Source organism: Apteryx rowi, unplaced genomic scaffold (assembly GCF_003343035.1).
Source record: "Apteryx rowi isolate R43461 unplaced genomic scaffold, aptRow1 scaffold_37, whole genome shotgun sequence".
Classification (NCBI taxonomy): domain Eukaryota; kingdom Metazoa; phylum Chordata; class Aves; order Apterygiformes; family Apterygidae; genus Apteryx; species Apteryx rowi.
Genome location: NW_020450196.1, coordinates 4,143,138 through 4,155,791, shown reverse-complemented (window position 1 = coordinate 4,155,791; position 12,654 = coordinate 4,143,138). Strand labels below are relative to the sequence as shown.

General features: G+C 37.2%; 1 protein-coding gene across 2 annotated transcripts in view; it reads left to right on the top strand.

Moving 5' to 3' along the window:
• Positions 1–702: 702 nt before the first annotated feature.
• The window catches only part of APBA1 (amyloid beta precursor protein binding family A member 1), a 97,524-nt gene continuing 85,572 nt past the window's right edge, over positions 703–12,654 (top strand). For both annotated transcript variants that reach the window (XM_026073558.1, XM_026073557.1), the window contains exon 1: positions 703–774. The gene's annotated coding sequence lies outside the window, so the exon portion shown is untranslated. The remainder of the gene's footprint in view (positions 775–12,654) is intronic.

The window sequence follows — 12,654 nt, the reverse complement described above, 5'->3', positions numbered from 1 at the left end:
GCCGGCCCCCTGCGCGGCCCCGGCTGGCAGAAGGGGCCTGCGCCGCCCCGGCCCCCCTTCTGGGGTCGGTGATTTCCCTTTCGCGCCCCCCATCGCTGAGCTGCGAGGGGAGGCAGCCTCTGTTGGGGTCGAATACTGGCTCCGGGAACAGGGACACCCCCGATCTTCTCTTCCGGAAAAGCAGCTGCGCCGACTGCGGTGCAGTGGGGCTGTGCGTTGCCTCAGCCACATCCTTGATCAGTGCAGCCATACGTATTCTCCCTTCTTTCTGGAAAGATCAGCGTTAATAGGCACCAGACTTATTTCGCTCTCGTGATGTGTAAATCTGCGTTTCAGGGGAGGCTGGGAACTTGGGCCTGGGCTGGAAAACTACAGCATCATTTTGCTTTCCCCTCTTGTGGCTTTGCTGGGCTGTAGAATTGCAGTTTATTTGAGAGGGTGCACTACAGAGCCGGCTGTTTTCATAGCTGCCGAGGAAACAGACGGCATGGATGCTTTTGCCTGACTCTGCATGCATTAAGAGTGAGCTAACGTGGGTGTAGGGCAGATTGGGCATGTAGCATTTTTTCTTGTCTTTGATAGGCTTTACCTTACGCCAGCTTACAAGATTGTATCCAAGCGGCTGCAGTTTTGGTTCTGCTGCGTGGATGTGGCCCTTAGGTCCCGACCAACTTGCCCTGGAAAATATTCCAGTCACAGTACTTCAGATTCTGCTGCATTGCTGTCAAAATCTGCACTGGCCGACCCTGTCTCTGCAGCCTGTGGCTGAAACAAGTATGTGATGCATTGTTTTCCCCAAACCCTGGTGAGGACAAAGAATGTATTTATTTTCTAGCTGTTACATTTTAGTGATATGCAGATAACTAGAAGTGAGGTGCATATTTACCTTTTGCTTTAATCTGAAGGGAGAGGGGAGGAAGACTGCTTACCTGTTACTATTTTTAATTTAATTTCTAATGGTGCACATACAGCCTTTTCCTAGTCAGTTCAAAACGCAGCTTATATTCTTCAGTTTCTCAACTCTTTAAACTTTGGGAGTTTACTGAAAATCTTGTTGAATGAAGGAGCTACAGTCTTAAAAATATTTGATTCATTTTTACTTTGTGAYCTGTGTTTTACTGAAGGAGAACAGTTAACACGGAATTCTACTGCACCTGTGTGTTAGTGTATATTTATACTGAAAACTTAAGTGTCCAGTAAATAAGAACGCAAGATCATGGGGAACTGCAAAACCAGCAAATCCAGCTTTCTAATGCGCTTTGGGAAGGGCTTTATGGATGTCTAATGAGTGAAATATAAAACAGAATTTGACTGAAAGAGAGGAGAAGCAGCTTGTGTTCACTGTAAAAAAATGTAATCTGAATTTGAAAAACAGATGAGCTTTGAGGCCATACTGATTTACAAACTGCTGGCTGTTCAAGGTTAGTTGTATAGTATGAATCCTATAGTTCATCGGTCCAAGTTTTCTTGGACCTTTTTAGTTGTAGCTTGAAGCAATACATTTGTCTTGCATTAATGCATTGTCCTCACTTAAAATAACTATAATGTTTTTCTGTCTATTATTCTGTCTTCTAACAGATGCAAGGTCAGTCTTTTAGAAGCCTATTAAAATAAAGATGTTCATGGATTGGTCCTTTGACCATAAAATGGAAGAATGCTGCGAAAGTGATTTGGTACAGCTAGTTAGATAGAAAGAATAGTTTTGATGTGTTGGAGAGCAGGGAGAGAGACAAATACTTCCTAGTATAACTTTCAGTATTGTAGTTACTTAATGTAAAATAATTTTCACAATTTCTTATGCTAATAGTATAATTTTTAAACACTCATGTATGATAAGTTGGTAAGCCCTTACATTTTGGGAAGAGTATAAGTACATTCCCAATTTTTTATTTGTTAAAGCTGTCCTCATGTGTATTAAAAGAATACAAAGTAATGCTTTGGAAGAAATTCTGTGATGTTGGATGGGGTGATGTAATGGATGCAGGAGGTGCTTGGTATAGTCAATTGTGCCCCCATTCTTCTGGGGCGGGGAAAGTGGATGTGGATATTTGGAGGTAGTCATGAACATCTTATTTACTGTATATGAATGTTAAGAATACATAATRCTTTTAAATAGGAAAAATCTTGATGCTAAAGTTTGTGGGAATCTATCCAATAAACAATAGTAATCAGAAGCTGGAATACTTTGTATTTAAGATTTGAATGAAATTTAGTTGGAGTTAATTTTAATTTAATTCCGTAACTGTCTTCTGATTTCTTTGATATTATTTTAAGCCACAGTCATGTACAATGTTTACATTCTTAAATTAAAAGGAAGAAGTAAAAGCCTGCAGCATGAGAATTATGTGCATCTTTGAAACATTGTTAACCTTCTGCTGTTGTAAGCAGTGCCTACCAGCACTGAAGCTGGCACGAGAGGCAGGGGGGAAGAAATGTTCAGCTTCTTGTTTTATGTTTTTAATATGCCAGCATGCTAAGTCATTTGCAGTGTTGCTTGGTTTTAGGTTTTGTAAGTGTGCCTTAATGTTTATGGCAAACAAAATCAGGGAAATGGGATAGTAAACCCAGAAATAATAGCTGAGAAAATATATGCTATATTGGTTCTGCAGTGTTACTGCATGTGAGGTCAGGGTTAGAATCTAAAACTTAACAATCAGCTTTCTTTAAAAGTAGTTATAGATTTTGAGCTCTTCAAGTTGACAAAATTAAGGAAAATCAAACTTAGAGCTAAAACTTTTAACTTGCATCTCTCTGCCTAGGCAGTTCAGACCAGATTCGGATTTTTTCCCCCCCTTTGCACACAAGTTGACTGCTGTTGGCTGCAGCTGTTCTGGATTTACACTAGATTATGCTTGAGAAGAATTAGATGTTTTCTGTGTATCCTCTCTCAGGAAAAAAAAATTAGAAATTCTTCAGATAGTTTAATGTATGTTGTCTGTAGGCAGTGCAGCTTGAATAACTGAGGCTTAAATTTAAACAAGATCCTATTACTCTAGGTTTAAGTCAAACCTTGATGTTCTAGTAATGCATTTTTAAATTTGCTTTTCTCATTTCACAGAAGCTGAAGATTTCTACGTAATGAGAGGTCTGGCAAGCAACCCTCTGCTCCTTTATTTCTAATAGGTTGTGTGTAATATGTGTTGTAGAGGGGTTAAAGGTTTCTGAAAACAAGAGATTGATTGGTTTTGCTTCATAGTATTAATTGACTTGATAAGCAAGCAGTGTGATAGTATTTTCCTATTTGCACTGCATGAGACTGTGTTTTCCAAAAAAGCTCTATGTTTGTTATTTTACTGAGAGGGCATGGGGAAATATCCTCATTTGCTGCTTTCGCATATGCAGACATATAATGATGATAATCCTAATTCTTAAGAATACTTCCTATAAATACAGGAATAAATAAATTTTATAAATATGCATAAAATATATATATAACAAGTATAAATAAATAAATAAATAAGCACAGGAAGTGAAACAAAGAACAGTATAATGGGAAAATACCAACTGTAGATGGCAGAAGACTTAGTTAAGGATACTGTAGCTGAGTGAACCATAGGATGATATTTTTCAGTTAGACTCTTTCTGTTCGAAGGAGTCTGTCTTGACATAAGAAGAGGGGTGGAAAAGAGAGTGAAAATCTTCTTCCAGGGAGTCAATAGGGAGATGCCACTATCACTACTGGGAAAATGGGATTCAGGCCTTGCTATTTACAGGGCTGGGTTATGTTCAGCTAGTCTACACTGTGGTCATTACAGGGTCACATCCTACAAGGTATTTCCTATACTGTGTTCTGTATGATTTCAAATACTTAGTGGAAGAATAAGTCTATATGAACAAGTGTTTCTTGATAATTAGTGTGGTTTTGTACATCAGAAAGGATGCTAATGAAAGGAATGGAATGGAAATATTTAAACAACATGGTAGAGGTCTAGATGCGGTAGACCAGACAAGGAACTTCCATTTTTGCTGTCGTCTAGCAAAAGGCAGAGGAGATGTTCTGTGAAATTTAGACCATGAATTCAGAATGTTTAAAAAGAAAAACTTTAGACATGTGCTGTAGCCCCCCTCATGCTATCATCTGTTATTGGATTGTCTATTTAGTCTGTACAGTCTTGCTCATAAGGCAGTGATTAAGCAGTACTTGCATTATTTTTTTTTATGAGCATATTAATAAAAATCAGTCTCTGTAGGTCAAAGACCACCTTATCCCACAGATGAGGAAAATGTGAGAGTAGAGAGTGGGAGACTTCCAGAAAAACCTGTGGGTAAATGTTATGCCAGATGAGCAACACATCCTTGAAGTTTTGACTGAATCCTTTTAAGCTGTAATTTGGTTTCTCAACTAATTAAGCTTTTCTGAACCTTCAAGGCACCCTCTTTGAGCATCAGGAGTGTCCCTGCTGAATTTGATCTTCAAACTGCGAGCTCCAAAAGATGAGCACAGATCAGGAAAACATCAGGAGAGCAGAGCCATGACGTTTAAAAAACTTGGCCATCTGCTACCAAGCTCAGCTGAGCTATTACCCTAAATTAACTCACTGTTCCTTTGTTTTTTCTGTGCTCGGGACGTATASCATGGGAAGAACTGCTAAGAACTGCTTTTCTGGAGTGGGGGAAAAAGTGGGGGTTGAGGTAGTGGACTGATGTCTAGGAGATATGGGTTTGAGTCCCTGTATTGAGCTGAATAAATCATTTGGTTTCTCTCCAATTATTTTCATTTTTGCAGATAGCAGAAGAGGTTTCTGATCCACTTTTGATCCATTTGTCCAATTTTTGGTCAGTCAGAATTTTTTCCTGACAAGAAACACCTTTTGCTAGAAACTTGGTGGGCACTGAGGAGGGCAAGAGGTTAGAAGTTGGGTAAAAGAAGGTAACTTTAAGCAGAAATAAGAGAAAAAATAAATCACAACATCATGGAAATTTTAGAACTTACACAAATATGATCTTTTTTTCTAATGTGCTTGGGGTTTTTTTGATGGCTTTTTTTTTTTTGAACCCGTTCTTATATATGAGTTGCAATTTTTGCTGATAGTGTTAATGAATACTTGTATAATGCCTGTTCTGATGGAACTTAGATATTGTTAGAAATCTTGGTGCTTCTGTAATTTTACGTATAACTCTTCCTTGACCAGGTAAATTTAAATCAGAAAAGCATTAAAAAAAAAAAAGACAGGAACATTTGAAAGAGCTTCAATCACAGATTGGGGAGGAAGTGGAAGGTATAAATCTAGGACTTCTATAGGCTAAGGTAAAAAAGTTTTATCTAACAAACTTAAATCTGATGGATAGATGAGACCGGTTATATTCTATGATATATTGCCTGACTCGGGTGAATTTTAGGAGCATAAATACTACCTCTACTGTTGGAACAGGAAGTTGGCACATTTTGTGTGTATGCGTGGAGGAGCTGTGGGGTTTTTTTTTCCTCTTTTTTCTTTTTTTAACACCTGTTTTAGACAAGCCTGTTTGGAAAGGATCCCTGAATGCCATCTGATCTAAACCCTGCTGAAATCAGGTGATTAAAACAAAAGCTACACACTAAATATATATAGGCTTTGAACTACTRATGTGTGAAATTCTGAAACCAAAGTGCTGCTTCTCTAGTGGGTTTCAAAAATATCAAACAGAATGCAAAAGGTTTTGGTGTACAGTCTATCCAGTATGAAATATGACTGGTAGAGGCAAGATTTTTCTCTGAACTATAGCTGTCTGCCTACAGAACTTATATAAAGAGTAATTCACTTTGCTGAGTGCTGTTGGGGCAGATGGCAATGTTGCAACAGAGAGTGTGTGCTGTGTGAAGGAAACAGTGGTTGTGTTCTGGTGGGCTCTGTTTTTAAATCCTTCATACTGTATTCACTCCACCCCAGAAATTACTGAAATATGAGTGTATTGGCTGTATTACCTTAGCTGGTAACCCAATAATCTTAAAAAGAAAAAAGAAAAATTTTAGACTCTCAAAAGGAAGAAAAATAACCTCCAGAAGTGTAGAAAACATTTTTGTATTAAATTACGTTGTAACAGTTTAAAAACTTGAGTACTAGTTTTAAAAAATGAAAGACTTAATAAGCAGCTTTCCCAGTAATTATATGTTGTGCAGTTACCTTCTGGCTGATGAAGAAAATCTCCCCTAATAATTTTAGGGTTGCCTGTTTTGATCTGTCCTACAGCAAATTTTAAAAGTATGGATTAAATAAAAGATCCTGTGTAAAAACAGTCTGTAGCCTTGTAATTTCATTGTATTTCAGTGGACATTTAAATACCCTGTACCTTCTTTGTGTTTCTGATATCCACAGCTATTGTACATTTTGTCTAAGAGTGATGAATAGGGATGAACTCAGGTTCTGTTCTCACTCAAGAATTGTCATGCCTTGCTGATAAATGATTAATGTAATCCACTTATAAGATTGCTGTGACATCATTCAGATTTTGGCATGCTTAATTTTATTTCATACCAACAAAATGAGCAAATCCCAAAGTCCTTGAAAGCTTCTTCCTACGGAAAAGTACTAAGACTGCGAGAAGAGTGGGAGAGCTGTTTGAGCTTGCTGCATTCTTCACAATGAGTTGAGCATCAGTTTGAGAGTACTGCTCTGTTTTTAATAATGTTGGTTCTGTAATGACTTAAATGCACAGACTCGCTAGACTTCAGTGTTTTACCTATGACCTCGTGATAATTAGTCTGATTTCTTTCGCCATAGTTGGCCATCTTGTACAAATCATACCGTTTTAACTTCTTATATTTTGTGTGCAATATCTTTTGAGTCACACTGATTTTTGAATCAGCAGTTTTGATCTCAATTGAAATTGACACATGCAATCCTTGGTTTCAATAAACATAAAACAAGCTTAAAATTGATTATGTTTTTCAGTTGTTCTTGTAGAGAGAGGTTGCCTGTCATTGTTAACTGTTGAATTGCTGATTTTGTAGCTAACTAGCCTCTAAAATGAATTCACTCTTGTTTCTTTTGTCACTGGGAAGAGGCACTCAAAAGTTAAGTATCTTAACACACACTTAGATTTCTTTTTCTTTATTTAAGGATAATGTAAAAATTAAATGACTTTAACTTAGGTCAACCTGCTTTTGGATGTAAATTTAAATGTAATTAAGAGTACAGAAAACCATATGTTTCAGGAGTTACACTCATTTGATACTTTGATATACAATTCATCAAAATGTGTTCTGCATACAAATCTAACTACCTTGTTAAAATGAACTAGTATTCCTAATTAGCTACTGATCTGATTGTTTCTGGTCAGTGATAAAGTAGCCAAGATATCTCAGCCTCTTGAGCTTAATTTTCATTTAAGGAAAGCTAAAAGGAAAATGATTTTTCCTTTTTTTTTTTTTTTTTTTTTATATTTAAACACTTTCTGAACTCTGGAGAAACTACTTATTGAACTGACTTCAACTCAAGAGAAAAATACAATCTTTGTGAAAATGCAGAAGAGCTACAGCTTTCATAAGCAGTTTACTTCAGCAAAATTTAGTTCCAGAAAAAAATAAATAGAACTGACTGAAATGAACCATATAGGAGCCTTTTAAAAAATAGCCAATCCTCATTCCCTACAAAAGAGAAGAATTAAAAAAATTTGATTGTGATGTAATGTGTATTTGCTATACATATCACTTCCTATGGAAGAAAAGTCACAATAATGTATCATGTAGCTCTTGGGATTATTGTAGGTGACATGAAACGTTATCCCGTGTCGTCTTATACGTTGGTTATGAGAATGCCTGTGTTGCTGGGATCTAGTTGTTAGTTTTTCATGACCAGGAAATCACATTACGTTTCTTAGAGGAGATCTGGTTCTCTGTCAAAACCCCCTTAGGATAATTTACCCTCCTGATTTTTTGTGTGCTAGTTAATAGCATTTTGATCTAAATAGCAATGTGGAAATGAGGTTTTATGAAAAGTATATATTAAAAGCGCAACCCTAGCCTTTGCGCAGTTAATATTCATACAATCCACTTTCAAAAAAATAATAGGTTCTCTACTCTGGAAAAATTACTGCATTTTGGTGTTTCTCTAGAAATTAAAACTGCAACTGCAATAGTAGGTTTTATGGACAGCATTTTTGTGCATGAAGCATGGGCAGTTTTCATACATGACAGTAATTTTTTATTTTAGGGTAGGGGAAAGGGACAGGTAAGTTAACTATATTCTTTCAAAATAAGTCATGGTTGTTATGTTTTTAATAGCAAAGGAATATCTGGTTTTGGAGGAAGACTAACATGTGTTTTGTGTTTTAATTTTGCCAAGACATCATGCCAGAGTCACTGTTCATTTTCAGAAATTTCTTCTGCAACATTATATGTGCTTTCTTCCCCTTAATCTAAAAACATTTTGGGTTGCTGAGTGTGGGAAAGGGCAAAGTACAGGGAAAGGCAGTAAAGGGAAAGGCAGAAGTGATACTAAGGAGGGAAGAATCAAATTGCTGAGGGACCTTCCAAGATGGCAAATCTCCAGGAACCAGAATGGCTTTGGTAACAAGTTCTATAAATGTTCATGCTAGCCGCCGCTTTGTGTAGCGAATGATTCAAAAGTTCCATTGCTCTTTGAAACAGAATAATTGGCCAGTTCCTTTTTGGAAGCTATTATGAAAAATTCCCAACTGTTTAATATTGAGGAGACTATAAATATAACTAAATCAGAGCTGGTTTTTAGTTATCTATCAGACAAGGGTCTTCCTACATGATTTTTTCTGCTGTTCCCCCCCCCCCCCATAGCATTTGTGTAAGTAAAATGTGTTCAGGTTACCCAATTTTATTAGAGTATATCTAAGGTATATTTTGAAATATATGTGAAATATTATCATTGATATAATTGAATATAATCATAAGGCTTGAATTAGCTAATTTTTTAATCCACTAAATTTCTTAGAGTTTTTCAGCAAATTCTTTTAAAACTTTCTCCCCACTAAAAAAGAAGAATTTAGTATGTGAAGTAGCTTTATATCACATGGAGAAAAAGGAATAGAAGATAAAAGAATTACCGACTCCCACAACTGTAAAACTACTTTTTCAGCTATAACTCGTAATGCTTACTCTGTGGACTGTATAGCATTGCCTCATGACAGCCTCATATGATCAAACGTGGAAGCATCAGATTGTCCTCCTTGTAGCCCTTCTAGCTGGATATATGGTGACATTACTTTCATACCTTGAGACATTGGAATGCATCTTATAGTAGGGACTGCCTTCAAGAAGGAAAAAAAGGCTGTCTGGTATTTTAATGTAACGTCAGTGTCTTCATTGTATTCGTGTTCATTTCTTATTCTTCATCATCTCTATCCATGAAAATGCTGACTTATTAAGCAGAGGCCCCAAAGATGTTTTGGATTTTTTCTTCCAGTATATAACTGTGTTGAAACCTGAGCAGTTCACGATTTAATTAGGATCCAGTGTTAAACTCTGTATACATGTCTTTTAAGGAGTGACCTCCACATGTACTGTGGTGCAGGCTTATATGCATCCACTAGACACCCTCCAGATAACAGAATGGCATTAGTAGTAAGGTAAGGGTTCTTTTTTATTCAGAAAAAGCACTTCATTCAGAAAAGGAGACTGTTTAAGCTTCCTGTCCCAGAGCCTTGTATCTTCAAATAGCAGAATCTATTGAATAGTTTTTGGATCACTGGACAGTTGAAATGCTTAAGGATGTGGACTGTTCTTTCATAGGTATCTTGCACCAGCAATCAGATGGCTGAATTACTGGGCAAGAGGTTGCAGAGCTGGGATGACTAATTCAGGGCTTTTTTGTGATACGAGGAAGAGGAAGATATTTTTTCGAGTCAGTTAAGATACTTAAGTCAGTCTGAAGGCTTATTAATCAGATGAACAGCAATGGGTTACACAAAGCTGTTATCCTCTTGTTTTTAAAATATCCTATTTATTCTTCAATTATTAAGACATAAAATGTAAAAAATCACGCACACACACATACACACCCTCCTTAATAACTAACCTTCTCCAACTAGATGCACATCTTGTGCCCCTTTAAGTTTAAGTTTGTGCCATGTTTAAGTCCTTTTCTGTCTCTAATTTAGTACAGGAATTCTGCTGCTTTATATGTTTTTGCTATATCTAATACCATTATTATGGCATAGTAACATACAAATCCTAATGGCAGTTTTTTTATATTGGCTTTATAGAAATAATAGCATATTGAATAGTGAGTGTATCTGATAAAACTCACTGTTTTAGTAGCTCTGAATCACAATTCAGTAAAGTCTGCATAGTCTTTCTGTGGGTTTCATTGGTCTTTATCTGGTATCTGTAGAAAGAGCAGATGCATTTATAAATAACACATTGTTGTCAGGTCTTTCAAATCCATGTGCAGTGAATGAAGTACTGTGCTGTAAAGTCAGTTATAATCATTTATCCTTAGTTTGAACAGCATGGAATAATCAGTTGAAATCCTAAGCAGTATTAAGAAAGAGAACATGACTTATAGAGAAGATAAATGCAAAATAGAGATCTCTTGCTGCAGTTCAGTTGGCAACCTGCAAGTAGGCCTCTAGCCCAGAAGTTCCCACTGGTGTCACAAATGAAGAACAGACTCTGCTCCACTGTCGTGTGCTGGAAACAGGGTCATGTTTTGGTCTCTCTGGCTGCAGCATTTTACAGATGATATGAAGAGTTCTGTGTGAGCCTAATGAAAAGGATATGGGAAGCGGAGCAGTCCATTTAATATTTTTTTTCGAAGAAAGGACAAACTGGAATGTTTAACATATGAAGAAGTATCAGTCATCTGTTAAGCCAGCCTTAGAGGAGCTGTGAGGCTGGTGGCAGGGATAAGTTATTTAGAAAAGAAATCAAACTTGCCTGAAACTTTTCATCATGTAGAATTATATGTTCACCATGGTAAGAATAATGCTCCCCCCTGCAAGAAGCCCTGCATATACTGCAGCACAACAGTGTTGTAAATGGTTTCAAAGTCAACACCAAGTTTTACAGTTAGTTTTGACCAAAATAACTGGAGCAGTGATTACACTTTGGTAAGCAAGTAACTTTCAAAATAGGCTTTTCTGTGTTGGCACCTGTCACTGCTCTCTAAAAATTACATCATGTTTGGAGAAGAAGAATGGGAAAGGGAAGTGACTTTGTTTAACTGGAACACCTATCTGGTGCATTTTGATGTCCCAGCTTTGTAGTGAGTTGAGTGATATTTACTGTTTGGCTGTACAATGCCAAATACATAACCAGGACTTTGCATAAAGTACAGAAAGTACCTGCTAGTGAATATTATGTATCCAGACTTCTATAGTTTCTGACACTTGTTCACTGTTTTTCTTGTTTACTAACTGAATCTTTTGAGGACAGTCTAAAATCCCATGCCTGTAGCTGTTTAAGAACAAAATTCATGGAATATGAACTTTTTTTTGCTGAAATGAAGGAATCCCCCACAAAGTTCTCCATCATGCTCTTGTTACTCAGAAGGCAAATCTTCTGGCTGCAGTCCTGTCTAAAGAGAAAATGAACTGGTTATATGTTAAGGTGCAAGGATGCTGTGAAACTCTGGAAGCTGTTTTCTACTGAGGAGAGGCTAAAACCTTAGAGGTTTAGTTGTCTTGTTCTATTGCTCATCAGTGGAAAATATTGCTGTGTGAGATGCTTTCCCCACAGCCTCTGGTATCTGAGTTCTCTTTTAATAGCTCCCAAATGTGTTTGTGCTGATGTTTATAGCTTACCAAGCACTGACACAGAGAACTGATGAGATTTTTGTCACTTTTGCTTCTGATGATGCATTTGAGTGTCAGAAGTGAAAATTGAGCAAAAATGTACCTATTTCATTCTGCTTTTTTGTAAGATGGCTCATTTATTATTAATGCCAGGTTTTCTCTGGGAACTCAGGGTAGCAAGCAGTGCTTTTATTTGTATTTACAAGATTATCTTCATGTTCACACTTGCTTGAGTCGCGCACACAGGTACTTGACAGGAAGCCTTCCTGTGTGCTAGTTATGAGAGTGTTGGCTTTTTTTCTGTCCCCAGCTGAAGCATGTGAGAATTACATTCCTTCTTGTAAGGCATAGTGTTATAGTCCTTCAGTTTCATCTGCATGTGAAGCATCCTTGTGACAAGGGCTGCAAAGCAAACTCATATATATGTTTTATTTTGCATCTACTCTATCTGTTCTAGTTTTGCAGTGGGTTCAGTGTATTATAAATGCTTTGGAACTGTATGTGGTGATCCTTTTCTCTTTTCCCTTCCCACCCATCTATATCTGGTCTGTAAATTACATTATCATTTCCACTTTTTCATCTTCTATCATGAGGAGGCTAGTTCTTCATCCCAACTGTAGCCCAGTTCATGAGTTCCTGGTGCATGTGTATGACGTATTCCACAAGGGGGGGGGGGGAGCGGATTTTTGTCTGCTGGGGTTTGAGATTAGAAGAAAACAGCTTTACAGAAGATCTGATGAACCTGTGGAGGACTCATGTGAAGAGAGTGAGTGTGCGCATTTAATCTGGGAACATATGCTTCAGAAAAATCACTTTATCTCTTAGAGACTGTAGGATTATCCTGGACTGTGTTAATGGGATAACCTTAGAGCTTTAAGACTGGCAGAGACTTCACCATTGTGACAGAAAGAGCTTCACAGACCACAGTTTGAATCCAGTGGCCTAGAGAGTCTAAATAAGCCTTTGTCT